Raw genomic sequence first — 16,500 nt, forward strand, 5'->3', positions numbered from 1 at the left:
AATTAGACCTAAGAAAATTGCTAGCCAACAATGACAGAATACTTAAATCACTTTGGTGCCTAAAAAAGTGATTAAATTTAACTCTTGTTTTGCTCTTGAATTTAGATTCAACCAAACCTCCACTCTTAGCTGTGCATTAAATGAATGTGGTCATTGCCTCCTTTTTCATCTTCAGTCTCAGCGGGTCTGGACCCAGAGTTAATAGCCCTCCTAAGTTCAAGCAATTCAAGCAGCTGATGGGAAATCCTGGCAATTGAGGACATTTCTTCAGGGCATAAGGCTGTCCTGGGTGTCCCTGATGGCCCTCTGTCAGTAGGACAAGTTCTGTGAATTGTGTTTCCAGTAATGGCAGTGGACTTGTGCTGATCCATATCCAGCAGAACTCCCCTTGTGATGATGGGTGGGATTTGTGAGATGCCTGGCCACAGTGGGCAGAATCTGTGGCTGTGAAAGAGGGTGAAGCTGCTAGGTATAAGGAGGAACTTAGGTTGATTGACACTAAACACAGAACTGTCTCCATGCATCTGTGAGTGGAGCATATCCATCCTAGTAGCCAGGTCTCTACTACACCACTTCTTCAACCTACTTAGCAGTTAACTGTCAAGTTAGAAATCCATCCTGTTTTAATCTTTAAAGGCTTGATATAATTTAACTTTAGTTGCCAAAAACAAACAAAAACCTAACCAAACAGCTTGTGAAGATCTTCATCTCCTATAACCTGAGGTAATCAGATATAGTGGTTAAGAGTGTAGGTCCTTGGAATCAGACTTCCTGAGTTTGAATCCTGGCTCTGTTACTTACTAGTTGTGTAACCTTAAGCTCTGTGGGTCTCAATTTCTTCATCTGTAAAATGGGAATAATAGTAAGTGATGCTGTGAGGATTAAGGGTACCTCATAGTAAAACTTCAATAATTATCATTATCTCTATTTCCCATAATTCTCAGGTAGTTCAATGTTGTCTGTAACTAAAGTCACAGCAGAGGCACGATATATTTAAAGTGCTAAAAGGAAAAAACTTACAGCCAAGAATACTCTACCCGGCAAGGTTATCATTCAAAATGGAAGGAGAGATCAAAAGTTTCCCAGACAAGCAAAAATTAAAGGAGTTTGTCACCAAGAAACGAGTGCTACGAGAAATGTTAAAGGGAGTGATTTAAGGGGAAAAAAGAAGACCACAAATAGGAAAAATTATCTATTTCCATGATAAGAGGGTAATGGATACAAATGCACAAAAAAGAGGTTAGATATTATATCAAAAACATAAAATGAGGGAGGAGGGGAGTTAAAGAGTAGAGCTTTCAGACAGAGGTCAAACTAAAGAGACCATCAATTCTGTATAGAAGGAGAAAGGAACAGAGAAGGACTACTAAAACGCAGGAAAAAAAAGTTAAAAAATGGCAGTAAGTACATATTTATCAATAGCTACTTTAAACGTCAATGGACTAAATGCTCCAATTAAAAGGCATAGGGTGGCTGACTGGATAAAACAACAAGACCCATATATATGCTGCATACAAGAAACACACTTCAGACCTAAAGACACTCACAAACTGAAAGTGAAGGGATGGAAAAAGATACTCCACACAAATGACAATGAAAATAAAGCTGGAGTAGCAATACTCATATCAGACAAAATAGACTTTAAAACAAAAAGTGTAAAAAGAGACAAAGAAGGGCATTACATAACGATCAAGGGAACAATCCAACAAGAGGATATAACACTTGTAAATATCTACTCACCCAATGTAGGAGCACCTAAATATATAAAGCAATTATTAACAGACATAAAAAGAGAAATAGACAGTAACACAATAATAGTAGGGGACTTTAACACTCCACTTACACCAACGGATAGATCATCCAAACAGAAGATCAATAAGCAAACATTGGCCTTAAATGACACACTAGAACAGATGGACCTAGTAGATATATACAGAGCATTCCATCCAAAAACCGAAGAATACATGTTCTTTTCAAATGCACATGGAACATTCTCCAGGATTGATCACATATTAGGCCACAAAACAAGTCTCCATAAATTTAAGAAGATTGAAATAATACCAAGCATCTTTTCTGACCACAATGGTATGAAACTAGAAATCAACTATAGAAAGAAAATCAGAAAAGCCACAAATACGTGGAGCTTAAACAAAATGATACTGAACAATGATTGGGTCAATGAAGAAATCAGAGGAAAAACCAAAAAATACCTGGAGACAAATGAAAATGAAAATATGACAAGCCAGAATTTATGGGATACATCAAAAGCGGTTCTAAGAGGGAAGTTTATAGCAATACAGGCCTATCTCAACAAACAAGAAAAATCTCAAATAAGCAATCTAACAATGCACCTAAAGGAACTGGAAAAAGAAGACCAAACAAAGCCCAAAATGAGTAGAAGAAGGGAAATAATAAAAATCAGAGCAGAAATAAATGAAATAGAGACTAAAAAAAAATAGAAAAAAATTAATAAAACCAAGAGCTGGTTCTTTGAAAAGATAAACAAAATTGACAAACCTTTAGCTAGACTCACCAAGAAAAAAAGAGAGAAGGCTCAAATAAGTAAAATCAGAAATGAAAAAGGAGAAATTACAACAGACACCTCAGAAATACAAAAGATTATAAGAGAATACTATGAAAAGCTATATGCCAACAAATTCGACAATCTGGAAGAAATAAACGAATTCCTAGAGTCATACAACCTTCCAAAACTGGATCAAGAAGAAATAGAGAATTTGAATAGACCAATCACCAGTAAGGAAATCGAAACAGTAGTCAAAAACCTCCCCCAATATAAAAGTCCAGGACCAGATGGCTTCTCTGGTGAATTCTACCAAACATTCAAAGAAGACTTAATACCTATCCTTCTCAAACTCTTCCAAAAAGTTGAGGAGGGGGTGAAGCTCCCTAACTCATTCTATGAAGCCGACATTACCCTGACACCAAAACCAGACAAGGACAACACAATAAAAGAAAATTACAGGCCAATATCACGGATGAACATTGATGCAAAAATCCTCAACAAAATACTAGCAAATCGCATACAACAATACATTAAAAAGATTATACACCATGATCAAGTGGGATTTATTCCAGGTATGCAGGGATGGTTCAACATTCGCAAATCAATCAACATAATAGGCCACATTAATAAAATGAAGAATAAAAATCACACGATCACCTCAATAGATGCAGAGAAAGCATTTGACAAGATACAGCATCCATTTATGATAAAAACTCTGAATAAAATGGGTATATAAGGAAAGTACGTCAACATAATAAAGGCCGTATTTGACAAACCCACAGCTAATATCATCCTGAATGGTGAAAAACTGAAAGCTAGCCCTCTAAGAGCAAGAACCAGACAAGGATGCCCATTGTCACCACTCCTATTTAACATAGTACTGGAAGTCCTAGCCAGGGCAATCAGGCAAGAAAAAGAAATAAAAGGGATCTAAACTGGAAAGAAAGAAGTGAAACTCTCACTATTTGCAGATGACATGATTTTATATATAGAAGAGCCTAAAGAATCCACCAAAAAACTTTTAGAAGTAATAAACAAATATGGTAAAGTTGCAGGATACAAAATCAACATACAAAAATCAGTTGCATTTCTATACACTAACAACGAAGTAGCAGAAAGAGAAATTAAGAATACAACTCCATTTACAATTGCAATAAAAAGAATAAAATACCTGGGAATAAACTTAACCAAAGAGGTGAAAGATCTGTACACCGAAAACTAGAAAACATTTCTGAAAGAAATTGAAGAAGACACAAAGAAATGGAAAGATGTTCCATACTCTTGGATTGGAAGAGTTAACATAGTTAAGATGTCCATACTTCCTAAAGCAATCTATAGATTCAATGCAATCCCTATCAAAGTTCCAACAACATTTTTCACAGAAATAGAACAAAGAATCCTAAAATTTATATGGAACAACAAAAGACCTCGAATAGCTAAAGGAATCCTGAGAAAAAAAGAACAAAGCTGGAGGTATCACACTCCCTGATTTCAAAATATACTACAAAGCTATAGTAACCAAAACAGCATGGTACTGGCACAAAAACAGACACACAAATCAATGGAATAGAATCGAAAGCCCAGAAATAAACACACACATCTACGGACAGCTAATCTTCGACAAAGGAGCCAAGGACGTACCATGGAGAAAAGAAAGTCTCTTCAACAAATGGTGTTGGGAAAACTGGATAGCCACATGCAAAAAAATGAAAGTAGACCCTTACCTTACACCATACACAAAAATTAACTCAAAATAGATTAAAGACTTGAATGTAAGACCTGAAACTATGAAATTTCTAGAAGAAAACATAGGCAGTACGCTCTTCGACATCGGTCTTAGCAACATATTTTCAAGCGCCATGTCTGTCTGGGCAAGAGAAACAATAGAAACAATAAACAAATGGGACTACAACAAACTAAAAATCTTCTGCACAGCTAAGGAAACCATCAGCAAAATGAAAAGACAACCTAACAATTGGGAGAAGATTATTTGCAAACCATACATCTGATAAGGGTTTAATCTCCAAAATATATAAAGAACTCATGCATCTCAACAACAAAAAAACTACCAACCCAATTAAAAAATGGGCAAAAGACCTGAACAGACATTTCTCCAAAGCAGATATACAGATGGCCAACAGGCACATGAAAAGATGTTCAACATCATTAAATATCAGGGAAATGCAAATTAAATCTACAATGAGATATCACCTCACGCCCGTCAGAATGGCTATAATTAACAAGACAGGAAACAACATGTGTTGGAAAGGATGTGGAGAGAAGGGAACTCTCATACACTGTTGGTGGGAGTGCAAACTGGTGCAGCCACTATGGAAAACAGTATGGAGATTCCTCAAAAAATTAAGGATAGAGCTACCATATGATCCAGCTATTCCACTGCTGGGTATTTATCCAAAGAACTTGAAAACACCAATGCGTAAAGATACATGCACCCCTGTGTTCATTGCAGCATTATTCACAATAGCCAAGACTTGGAAGCAACCTAAGTGCCCATCAAGGGACGAATGGATAAAGAAGATGTGGTGTATATACACAATGGAATACTACTCAGCCATAAGAAACGATGAAATCCAGCCATTTGTGACAACATGGATGGACATTGAGGGTATTATGCAAAGTGAAATAAGTCAGAAGGAGAAGGTCAAATACCATATGATCTCCCTCATTAAGTAGTAGATAATAACAACAACAAACAAAGAGACAGAGATTGGATTGGTGGTTACCAGAGGAGAAGCAGGGAGGGAGGAGGGCGAAAGGGATAATTTGGCACATGTGTGTTGTGATGGGTTGTAATTAGCATTTGGGTGGTGAACATGATGTAATCTATGCAGAAATAGAAGTATAATAATGTACACCTGAAATTTATGCAATGTTATAAACCAATGTTACTGCAATAAACAAAAAATAAAAAATAAATAAAAATAAAAAATAAAGTCACAGCAGAGACATAGATTGAATAGTAGCTGTTAACAAAAGGTTAATTGTGTTATTTTAGGTCTCCCCTTTTTCTCTTTGCTTCTTGCACTGCTGTGTGCCAAATGGCCTCTTCCTGTGACTAATGTTTCAAATTTTTAACTAGTCAAACAGATACCAAAAAAAAAAAAAGCAGTAGTACTTAGTCTAACCACACCCAAGTGAGGGCAGATGCTGGGCTGTTGCCATGGTGATGGAGAGTATTTTGTAAAACACTTGGCCTGGGGGACAGATGATGAGTCATACTCATGGCTGGGTGGGGAGAGGACAACTGCTTTCAATTAAAAATGCCAGACTAATAGCTGAGTTGGGAAACTCCCCTGGTTCCTGCAGTAAATCACACATCTCAGGTCTAGGGGGTTGGGGGTACACTTGGTCTATATGTTGTGTGGACATTTTCTCCTATTTCCTTCCTCTGGGTAGAGGGAACTACAGATACCCTTTTGCTTTTCCATGTAGATCAAGAAACTGCCAACTTAATTCCGATAAAAATAAGATCTGTTTTCCTGTGAAGTCTTGACACAACTAAACTAGCAAAAGGCTTTTTGTGAGCTGCTGCTTCTCTTGTTCCCTGTCTCTTCACACATATTCATTGTCTGTAAGTAAGGCATGCTGAAACATATTATCCAGCATTTTTTTTTTAGTAGGAGTTAAGCACATGCGAAGACATTTTCCAGATAGAAGTACTTGAACAACTTACAGGCATTGTAATTTCAGGACGGAATCTCTGTACCAGATATGACTCCTCTGGAATTTACTAGCTGGTTGAAGTCGGTAAATCTGCATCAAGCAAGCTGAGAAGCACAGTTACATGCTATCTCCTGATAGCATGTGCCGTAAGCCTCAAGTGGTTAGTTTGGATTAATATTGCTCAATTGTTATTGACTTCCCATAGGATATCGAGCAGGAGAAGAATTTAGACATACCCTCTAGGAATGCTATCCAGGTCAACCTTCAATCACCTAACTAGGTCTTACTGAGCTGTTGTGCCCAAGGCACCATGCTAGGCTGTAAGCAGGGCTATAAACACTCTAAAACACAGCTCTTGCCTTCTAAGAGTTTCTGATCTAGGTAAGAGAAGACAAAAAAAAGCAGGAAAAAATAACTAGCAATAATATGATGCACAAGGTATATAAAACGAAGAGGACCATCAGTGGGCAATACATGTGTGGAGGAGAGAGAAATCCTCACGGGCTGTGATGAAGGAAGGTAGGGTTTGAGCTGAGCCTTGAAGGATGGGTAGAGAAGAGGGAGAAGGCATTCAGGAAGGAGAAAAGACAAGAGCAACGTGTAGGTCAGGTCTCAGCACTGGAACTTGGTCTAGGTAGGGATGTTAGGACAGGCCTAACATCCATGGGAGGGTTAGAAACTGGGGACAAGGCAAGGCATTGGTGTAGGGGTACTACTAGCATATAGTGGGTGGTCAGTAGCACATAGCCTAGTGATTGTGGAGCCAAATAAAGCCAGGAGAGCCATGTGGAATCCAAAGGGGGCTATTTAAAAATTTGCAAGTTATGTCCCTGCCAAGTAAGGAAAAGATGAGAAGAATACAGAATTTGGTCAACTCAAATCATGCAATAAAGTGCAAAAGTGTACAACATAATTCCATTAGGCATGAAGGATCTGAGGAAGTGGCATTATGACATTACAGTGACTTGAGAGCCAAATGGAAAGTCTTACTAATCAGAAAAAAAAATTAAAAAGAAAAATAAAATATACTGAATCTACAGTCAGTTTTAATTAATTAATTAATTAATTAATTTATTTATTTTTCCCCCAAAGCCCCAGTGGATAGTTGTATGTCATAGTTGCACATCCTTCTAGTTGCTGTATGTGGGACGCGGCCTCAGCATGGCCGGAGAAGCGGTGCGTTGGTGTGCGCCCGGGATCTGAACCCGGGCTGCTAGCAGCGGAGCGCACGCACTTAACCACTAAGCCACGGGGCCAGCCCTACAGTCAGTTTTAAAATATTTAAGGGCATTTAATTAATTTGTGAAGGCACTCCTTAAAAGTGATTGTTGAATTTTGCTTGATTAATAACTAGAATATGAAGATTTATACTAGAAATACTGGGCTTTTAAATTTAACTTTAATAAACCAAAAATTAATCTTACAAATCAAAGCATCTGGAAATAGTTTTTTTTTCTGTGCACAACCACCGCTTTGGAGGACACAATGACCTCACCTTGGTGTGGGGCAGGTTTCAGTAGCAGACCATCAGGGGAGGAAGACCAGGGCTGCTGAAAGGCAGAGACCTCTGTAGGCCGAGCGTAGTGTCAGGGGAAGAGGGAGAATCTCCCTCTGCCCTTTTCCTTAAGGTTCTTATGGATGGCCAAATAATTAACAAGACAGGTTAGCAGGAGAAAATAATACCAAGTTTAATAACATGTATACATGGGAGAAACTCAGAAATGAGCAACTCGTCCCTCTGTCTAAGCTGCTTGCTTAAGTATTGCAGCTAAAGACGAGGACCGTGTTGGGGGTGGGTAGTGGTCTGGGACTTCAGAGGCCAGGAAGACAATTCTTTTCAGGGTCATCTATAGATAATGTGGTAGATAATGAGAGACAGAGTTTTTGATAAAAGAGGCTTGGTGCCTTTCCTATTGTAACCTCTATCCTACATTGTCTTTACAGCCATCATGATAATAACTCCTTCCTGAAACAGATCTTTTGTTTTAAATTCTTTAGGCAGTTTGGGAGGGGAAACTCAAATATTCTTCCTGAGTTCTCTGAGTCCTTATTGTCTTCAGCTCGAAATAATCCGCATACCAGAGTGGTGCCTCCTGGGGTAGCTTGCCCTGAGCACCATCAATAGCATGGAGAACCCCGGTGTAAAGCACAATAGAATAGGAGAGCTTTTAAAAAATAATACTGATTTGGGCCTCACCCCAGACCAACTGAATCAGAATCTCTGGGGGTGCGGGCCTGGCATCAGTGTTTCTTTAAAAACTCCCCCGGTGATTCTATGCACATCCAGGGCTGGGAACCATAGGTGTGATGGAAACCAAGTCCTGAACTGGAAACGGAAAGACCAGGTTTAGAGTCCCAGCTCTGAAACAACTCACTGTGTGTTCTTGGGATAGTCATTTTAACTCTCTGGGCATCTGTTTCCTTCACTAAATAAGAATGGACTAGATGACCTCAAGGTCCCTACTAGCTCCAACATTCTGTGATTCACAGAGGAGAAACTGCCTTCTTTACTAGCTCAGATATTGACCCGCCCACAACCACAACCCAATGGCCCACTCATTCTGGAGAAATTTCACACAGGAAAGAATATGCTAGCAGTCACTCCGGAGAGAAAGACAGAGACTTTTACAGCTGGTCAGGAAAACAAATGAGAAAACAAACAAACAATAGCAACAACAGAAGCAGGCTCACTTCCCTTGGCTTGCGTGTACACTTGTTTCTAAAGTGAACTTGAACAGGCAAAGAAGAATTAACTCTCAGGTGGAGGCTTATGTCTTGTGTTAGTTTTTCTATTGTCGTAACAAATTACCACAAATTTATTGGCTTAAATAACACTAATGTATTATCTTACATTACAGTTCTATAAGTCAGAAGACTGACATGGTCTCACAGGGCTAAAATCCGGTGTCCATAGGATGCGTTCCTTTCTAGAGGCTCTAGGAGAGGACCTGTTTCCTTTCCCATTTGGGTTGTTGGCAGAATTTAGTTCCTTGCTGTTGTAGGACTGTGATCCCCAATTCCCTGCTGGCTGTCAGCTGAGGGCTGTTCTAGAGACCACTCACGTTCCTTGATTCATGGACCCCCTCCTCTGTCTTTAAAGCCAGCAATGGTAGGTTGAATCCCCCTCACTCCCCCAATCTCTCCTTCTTCTCCTGTCTCTTCTCTCTAACCCAGCCAGGAAGGTTTCTCTGCTTTTAAGGACTAGTGTGATAAGATTGGGCCCACACAGATAATCCAGGATAATCTGCTTAATTTTAAGGTCCTTAACCTTAATCCGATGTGCAAAATCTCTTTTGCGAGGTAAGATAACAAGTATTCACAGTTTCCAAGGATAGGATGAGGACATGGGAGTGTGGGGTTGGAAGGCATTATTCTGCCTACCCTAAACCTCAAGGTAAAGATTTTTTTTTTAAAGATAAGAAACAGGAGTTGGAGCTTGTGGTGCAGGGTATGTCTTAGGTTTATCTTCAGAATCACTGCATATTGATCCTGGAGGGGATAAAAATATTTATCTGATATAAATGGTTTCCCAGTGGAGGTAGAGGGGTATCCCAGACACTGAGAATGCTAGGTCTTGCCTTTCTTTTTAGTTCAGGGATAAGAAAATAGCATGCCTAATTCTATCAGGGTATATTCTTTGAGAGCAGGCATCAGTGGCTGAAAACACCATCCTTTCTGGGCCAGAGCTTTTCTTCCCTATCCCATGGAATTCTCTGCTTTTCTAGGGATCCTTGAGAAAGAAAGTCTGGCCCTGTTGGTCACACTTAATTTGCTTCCAGCTCATCTTCTTCAGCACTAACAACATCAGGCAATGGAATTTGGGGCATTAACAAAAGTAAATGAAAGAAGACACTGTAGCCTCAAAAAAGATGAAAATAATTTCTATTTTTCAGACTCTCCATCTACTTAGGATCTGAACTCCAGGTAGATGGCTTTGAACTCTTACTGCAGGAATGGTGAAGATGTATTCATTCAGTAAGTATTTATTGGGTGCCCACTGCGTGCAAGACACAACCAGTCCAAAGATCTCTGAGAGGAAGAGGCAGGGTGTTGTTCTAATCAAAAGCAGTCATGGAGCCAACTCTGCGTTCTTGCGAAAGGGCTGGCCTTGTTGATTTGGAGTTTGTGCACCTCCCACAATTGTTTAATGACAGACAGGAACCTGAGTCTCCCTGGAGTTATGTCCCTTTAGTCAATTAGTTATTCAAAAGATTGTTTCCACTTTATAGAAGGAGGGAAAAAGATACTGTCCTTTAACTTCTTCTTAGCTTTCTTAGGAACATTTTTTTCTGGCATGCTCTGGCAGAAAAAGGAAACAGATTTTGTTTTGAAGAGGATGGAAGTATTGCATTCCAATGCTTTCCACTCTGGAGGTTGATTCTGATAAACAGAATTTGGGAAATGTTGCTGGAAAAAAATGATTTTTTCTAATCTTCCATTCAAATGGTGTACATGACTTTTCTCTACGTTAATTTAACAGAATCTTTGATTTGAGCAGTTTTCCTTCATGGAGGGAAACATTTCAGTTCTGGATATTTCAGTGTGCTAAATTGGAAAGAGCATAGATGAGAGAGACAGACGGGCCTGGATCCAAACCCCACCCTGCCACTCCTTGGTTATGTCTTATTTTGTGAGTTACTTAACTCTATATAAGTTTCAATTTCCATATGGGGGAAATGAGATAATATCCACCTGTATCAGTCAGAGTTCTTAGTTTATAACAACAGAAACCAACTACACATTTAATTGCATGCTTAAACAGAAAAGAAATTTACTGAAAGCGTGTTGGATAGCTCACAGAATCTCGAGAAAGGAAAATGCGTAGGAACAAGGGAGGCCAGGCAGCTGCCAGGACCAAAGTGGAAATATGTTACAAAGCCGGTGTGGTGGAGATAGCGATGCCTGGTAGCTGATGCCGCTGGCAAGGGACACTGGATGATAGTTGGCACCACTAGCTCACAGAAACTCAGGATTGCTCCCCTCCTGCCCTGCCTGCTGATACCGTGCATTCTCTGTAGTCTCTGCTCTTTAGCGTCACTAACTTCCAATTTTTTTTTTTTTAAGATTTTACTTATTCATTTTTTTCCCCCCAAAGCCCCAGCAGACAGCCGTATGTCACAGGTTCACACCCCTCCAGCTGCTGTACGTGGGACTCGGCCTCAGGTTGGTTGGAGAAGTGGTGCCCTGGGGCGTGCCCGGATCCGAACCCGGGCCACCAGCATCAGAGCGCGCGCACCCAACCGCTAAGCCACGGAGCCGGCCACTAACTTCCAATTTAATGTTTGGAGTAAAGTGTGTCTGCTTGGAGAGCTTAGGTCATCTGCTATTCTCTAGTAGTGAAGGAGTCTGGGAAAGCAAGTATGTAGTATTTCAGCTTCTATGGTGAGAGGTGGGCTCTTCCCATCAACAAAACTCCTAAGATTGGAAAATCTCCAAACATAGGAAGGAGATTCAGATGCCACGTAGCAAAAAAAAAAAAAAAAAAAAAATCTACTATGATTCATCCCTTTGGTGATCAAACATCGACCTACCTCCTTTTTCCTATATTTACACTTCCAAAAGAAAAAAATTCTCCCACGCAATTCCTAATTGCGTGGAGTTCCTAATGCAACTATAATTCGTATAATTTAAAATGCTTTCACCCTTACCCCAAGGGGCATACATGAGTCTCATAAGTTATTGTGTTCATCTCCAAATTCAGGATCTCTAGACGGTGTCCATTCCTACTTCACTTCTGACATGATCCTATATCAATGTTTGGTAACATATAGACTGAGTTGTAAAGTTAATTGTCACCAGCATATCCTACATAAGATAGAGAAAGAAAATTAGTTTAAATATGTATTTACACATATGACATAGCAAGAAAGAAAATATGGATAGATGCTATATTCCATGCTTCTGCATCAGGTCACAAGGCCAAAGTAAGTATTTTTGACTTCTACATCCTTTTACCTTGGCTGAACTGATGTTCTTCACGCAGTGGTATGACCCAAGCCTCTACTCCTGGGAGATCTAAGCCCTTGGCACACTTGTCTATATGTCTCTCCATTCTGGCCATTGGACAAGGCAGTACTAGGAGTTACCCCAAGGATCTCCTGGATCTTGCTGTCCTCTTCCCAGCCTCATTATGTGGCAGCATCCCTATTTCCACTTGATATTCAGGATCAGTCATCTCAAACAACGCTGTCACAAGCACAAAGGCTGTTTCACCAGTGGCATCAGGAGTCTGACCTTGTAATTGGCTCTTCAGGGCATGCTGAGATCTACTCTAGTTAACAGCTCAGAGATAATGAGTGTCTGTGTGGGTGGAGTAGGCAATGAACTGGCTTCTCCTTGCACAGTGCTTCCCTCAAGTTGCAGGATCATCAGGGGAGGCTGAAACAGTCTCGTCAGACAAAGAGAGAGTGGCGGCTTTGGTTAATGAGGAGACTCAGGGAGAGTGAGGTTTTTGAGTGCTCAGAGTCAGCCCAATGCTAGCATATTTCCCAATGCCGGTACTTGGGGTTAAATTCTTTCTGCTCTACTCTAAATCTCACACAAAAGATCTTGCAAGGCTGTGGACTGAACATGCAATTTGATGACCCAGAGAATCAAACTTTTTGTTGTTTTTTGACTGTCTCAGTCTTGTGGCCATAAGAGATAAGAGTTTTATCTCTATTTTTCTAACTTTTTTTTTATTGTGGGAAAATACATGAGAGCTTTATTTTTTAAGTTATATAAAGTTTTGGATTTCAGTCCATGTGACGAGGGTAAAATGTAAGAATTTGAGCTTATTATTGTCTTTTTTAAATTCTGTCCAGTGACATTAGAAGAAACCACTCCACTCCATAGTCCTTGAATTCCCCACACTGTTCAGATTGGTCTATGACTGCTTTGTCCCTCAAATCTTCCCTTCAGTGAGTTCCGCAACCACAGGAAAGAATTTAATTAGCAGAAATTCTTCATAGTTCCTTCTGATTCAAGTCTGGATCAGTCTATCTGATAGGTGGCCTAGGCCTCCTGCTAACTTCCTAGTTGTAAGGGAGTCTTGGTAAGTGAGTACCTGGCTTTCCAGCCGTTATAGAGGGAGGCAGGCTGCCTCCAAGAAGACTCATAAAATGGAAATTCCTCAAACGTATACAGGGAGTTCAGATGATGCGCAGCCTAAAACCTATCCAGGGCGTACTGCATTTCCTTATGACGTTGTTAGGGATAGTAAAGATGATATATAAATAGCATCTATCATAGTAACTGGTACATATTACATCTCAATCAATGTTATTTCCTAGTAGCTTCCTGGTTAATAAAATTAACAGGACTGAGCCATGAAGAATGGGATTGTGAATATATATTTAAACTCAAGCACTGAAATTATGACGTATGATTTAGATCAAAGTTGAATAGGCAGGCTTGGAAAGGTTATATTAAGTCATTGTCTTCTGATACTTAGAAAACTTCTATTTTTGGTATAAGCATGGACATTTTAATTGAGAAGAAGTGTGAATATTCAACTTTTTTCCCTAAAAAGTTCTTTAATAAAACCAATTTACCTATGTTTATCTGGTTCTAGTTATAAAAGGGAGATTAAAAAAATTAAACAAAAATAAGTAAATAATGACTTTAAAGTGAAAAAAAAATAAACAAAATTTGAATCCATCTTCATCCAGAGAGTAAGTTGTTTAGACTGGGCATAAATTCTCTATTGTGTTGATTTCTCATTAGACAGGAACTTGCTCCTGCTAGGTGTTCCATCTGGGTGTCTGAGTTAGTTCTGCATGTTTGGTTTAAACCTGCATGAATATGTGTAAAAGGATCAGCAGAAATGAGAAAATACTGTTTTGACTCCTCAGCTGAATCTGAAATCAGAATGAAATTGTTCATGAATTTTCTAGTCACATGCTAGAAACATGTGATTCTTTCACATATATGTACTTGCATTAATTCAGTCATCAAACATTTATTGAGTTCCTAGTATGTATTGGACATTATGTCAGGCTCTGAAAACAGCAATGAAAAGACTTGGTCCTCTAACTTAAGGAGTTCACAATCTAGTAATCTAATAGGTAAGATAGATGTAAGCAAGTAATTGTAGTGTGGTAGGATAATCAATGGTGGTACAAAGAAAAGTGGTGGCTCAGAAGAGAAAATGATCACCTATAGTTAGGGGGATAGGTAGATTCAAAGAAGGCTTCACAGAGGAAGAGAGACTTGAGCTGAAGCTTGAAGGATAATATAAGTGTTGCCCAGGAGAAGGGGAGAGGGCATTTCAGATAGAGGCATGGCATGTGCACAAGCATGAAGGCATGAAGTAGCCTGATGCTTTGGAGATCTGCAGGTAGTTTGGGGCATAGAGTAGGAGAGGGAGTGGCAGAAGTGAGGTTGGAGGGGTAGGCTGAAGCTGGAGTTTGGTGGGCCTTTTTGGCATGCAGAGGAATGTACACATCATCCTAAAGGTACTAGGGAGCCATTGATGTGCTTTAAACGGGGCAGATTTGAATTTAGAGCAGTTACAGTCATGCACCACATAACGACGTTTTGGTCAATGACGGAATATACGACGGTGGTCCCACAAGATTAGTACCATATAGCCTACAGTGTATAGATGTACGAACAATGATGAAGTGGCCTAACGACACATTTCTCAGAACGTATACCCATCATTAAGTGACGCGTGGCTGTATTCTGAAAGCAAATGGTATAGTCAGTTGGAAGTGGAGGCGAGGGTGGAGCAGAGTGTAATTGGAGGCAGGGAAACCAACAAAGGCAGAGAATATTGCAATGGTCCCTGTGAGAAAGGCTAGCAATGTCCGTCTTTGACTCTGTCTCCATTCGATATGATGAAGGTATCATAGTTGTACTAATAAGGAATCCCAATTCTTATCAGATCACTTTGGTTTCCTAAAATAGAATAATACTTCTGGCAGGGTTGCAGAGGCAGCTAGCTAACCTCCAAAGATTGTGTTCCCCTTCCATGGTGTAGAGCAGTTGTTGGCAAGCAGATGTCCAGCCAGAAGCTACATTAGCAAGCACCCACCCCTCGACCTCACAGCCTGGTGGGGCCGTGTGTCTAGTTCTCAGCAGACGAATGTAAATGGAAGGGATGAGTTTACTTCAGGGCTAAGGTGGTTAAATATCAGGTGTGAGCTCCTTCACACTCTGTCTTCCCTCTTTACCTCTTCCCGGTTGCTGACTGGAAGTCCCTGAGTCACCACTTGAAGGAGAGCCGCCAGATCTAATTGGACTTTATTGTGCTATTTGACTCAGCAATAACCTACTCTGATACAGCCCGTCTGTTCTGTTGCCAAATTATAGAAATTTATTATTAGACTTTGAGGCCTTGCTGCTAACTTATTAAGGCTAACTCTAAATCAGTTTATGAATTATGAATTATTTTGACAAGGACACTATCCATAGACATGTGTAGTTTGTGTCCTATTTATTGAAAGCTATTTCCATGAATTCTGGAGTTGGTGGTTGGTCCATTTTTTGTGCCACAGGTGGGAACCAGAAGGAGGTTGAACCATAACATCTCATCTGCTTCTCTGAACTGTGCCCTGGAAGTTTGGCTAAGTTATCCTGTAACTTGTTCTGAGTACTGTTTCAGTTCTTCTTTCCTTTTCATTTTCACAAATATTTTTTTGGCACTTATGTGCCAGTATTCATAAAGTTCTACTTTGTGCCTGGAACTGTGCTGGATGGTTCTGCTGCAATAATGAACAAGAAAGAGATGATCTCTGCCCTCCCAAAACTTGTAGAATACTGGTGGAGATAGAGATAAGAAACTTTTACAAAATGATACGATAAGTGCTATGTTTGGGGAAGAAAAGGATGCCTTAAGAGCAGGTAGAGGGGCCGGTCCGGTGGTGCAAGCAGTTAAGTGCGTGCGCTCCACTGCGGTGGCCCGGGGTTTGCCGGTTCGGATCCCAGGTGCCCACCGACGCACTGCTTGTCAAGCCATGCTGTGGCGGCGTCCCATATAAAGTGGAGGAACATGGGCACGGATGTTAGCCCAGGGCCAGTCTTCCTCAGCAAAAAAAGAGGAGTATTGGCAGATGTTAGCTCAGGGCTGATCTCCTCACAAAAAAAAAATGCAGATAGAAAGAACACAAAATCGGGAATTCAGGAAGGCTTGCTGGAAGAAGTGACATTTAGGCAGATATATCAAGGTTGAATAGGAGTTGGTCACATTATGACTAGGTGACGGAGTGTTGTAGGAGGAGAAAGATAGTATGTGCAAAGGCCTAGAGGAGAGAAAGCATGAAAGGAGCTGAAAGAAGTTCTATGCACTTTGAGAATAGAGTGCAAATTGG

This window comes from Diceros bicornis, chromosome 4 (assembly GCF_020826845.1).
Source record: "Diceros bicornis minor isolate mBicDic1 chromosome 4, mDicBic1.mat.cur, whole genome shotgun sequence".
Lineage (NCBI taxonomy): Eukaryota > Metazoa > Chordata > Mammalia > Perissodactyla > Rhinocerotidae > Diceros > Diceros bicornis.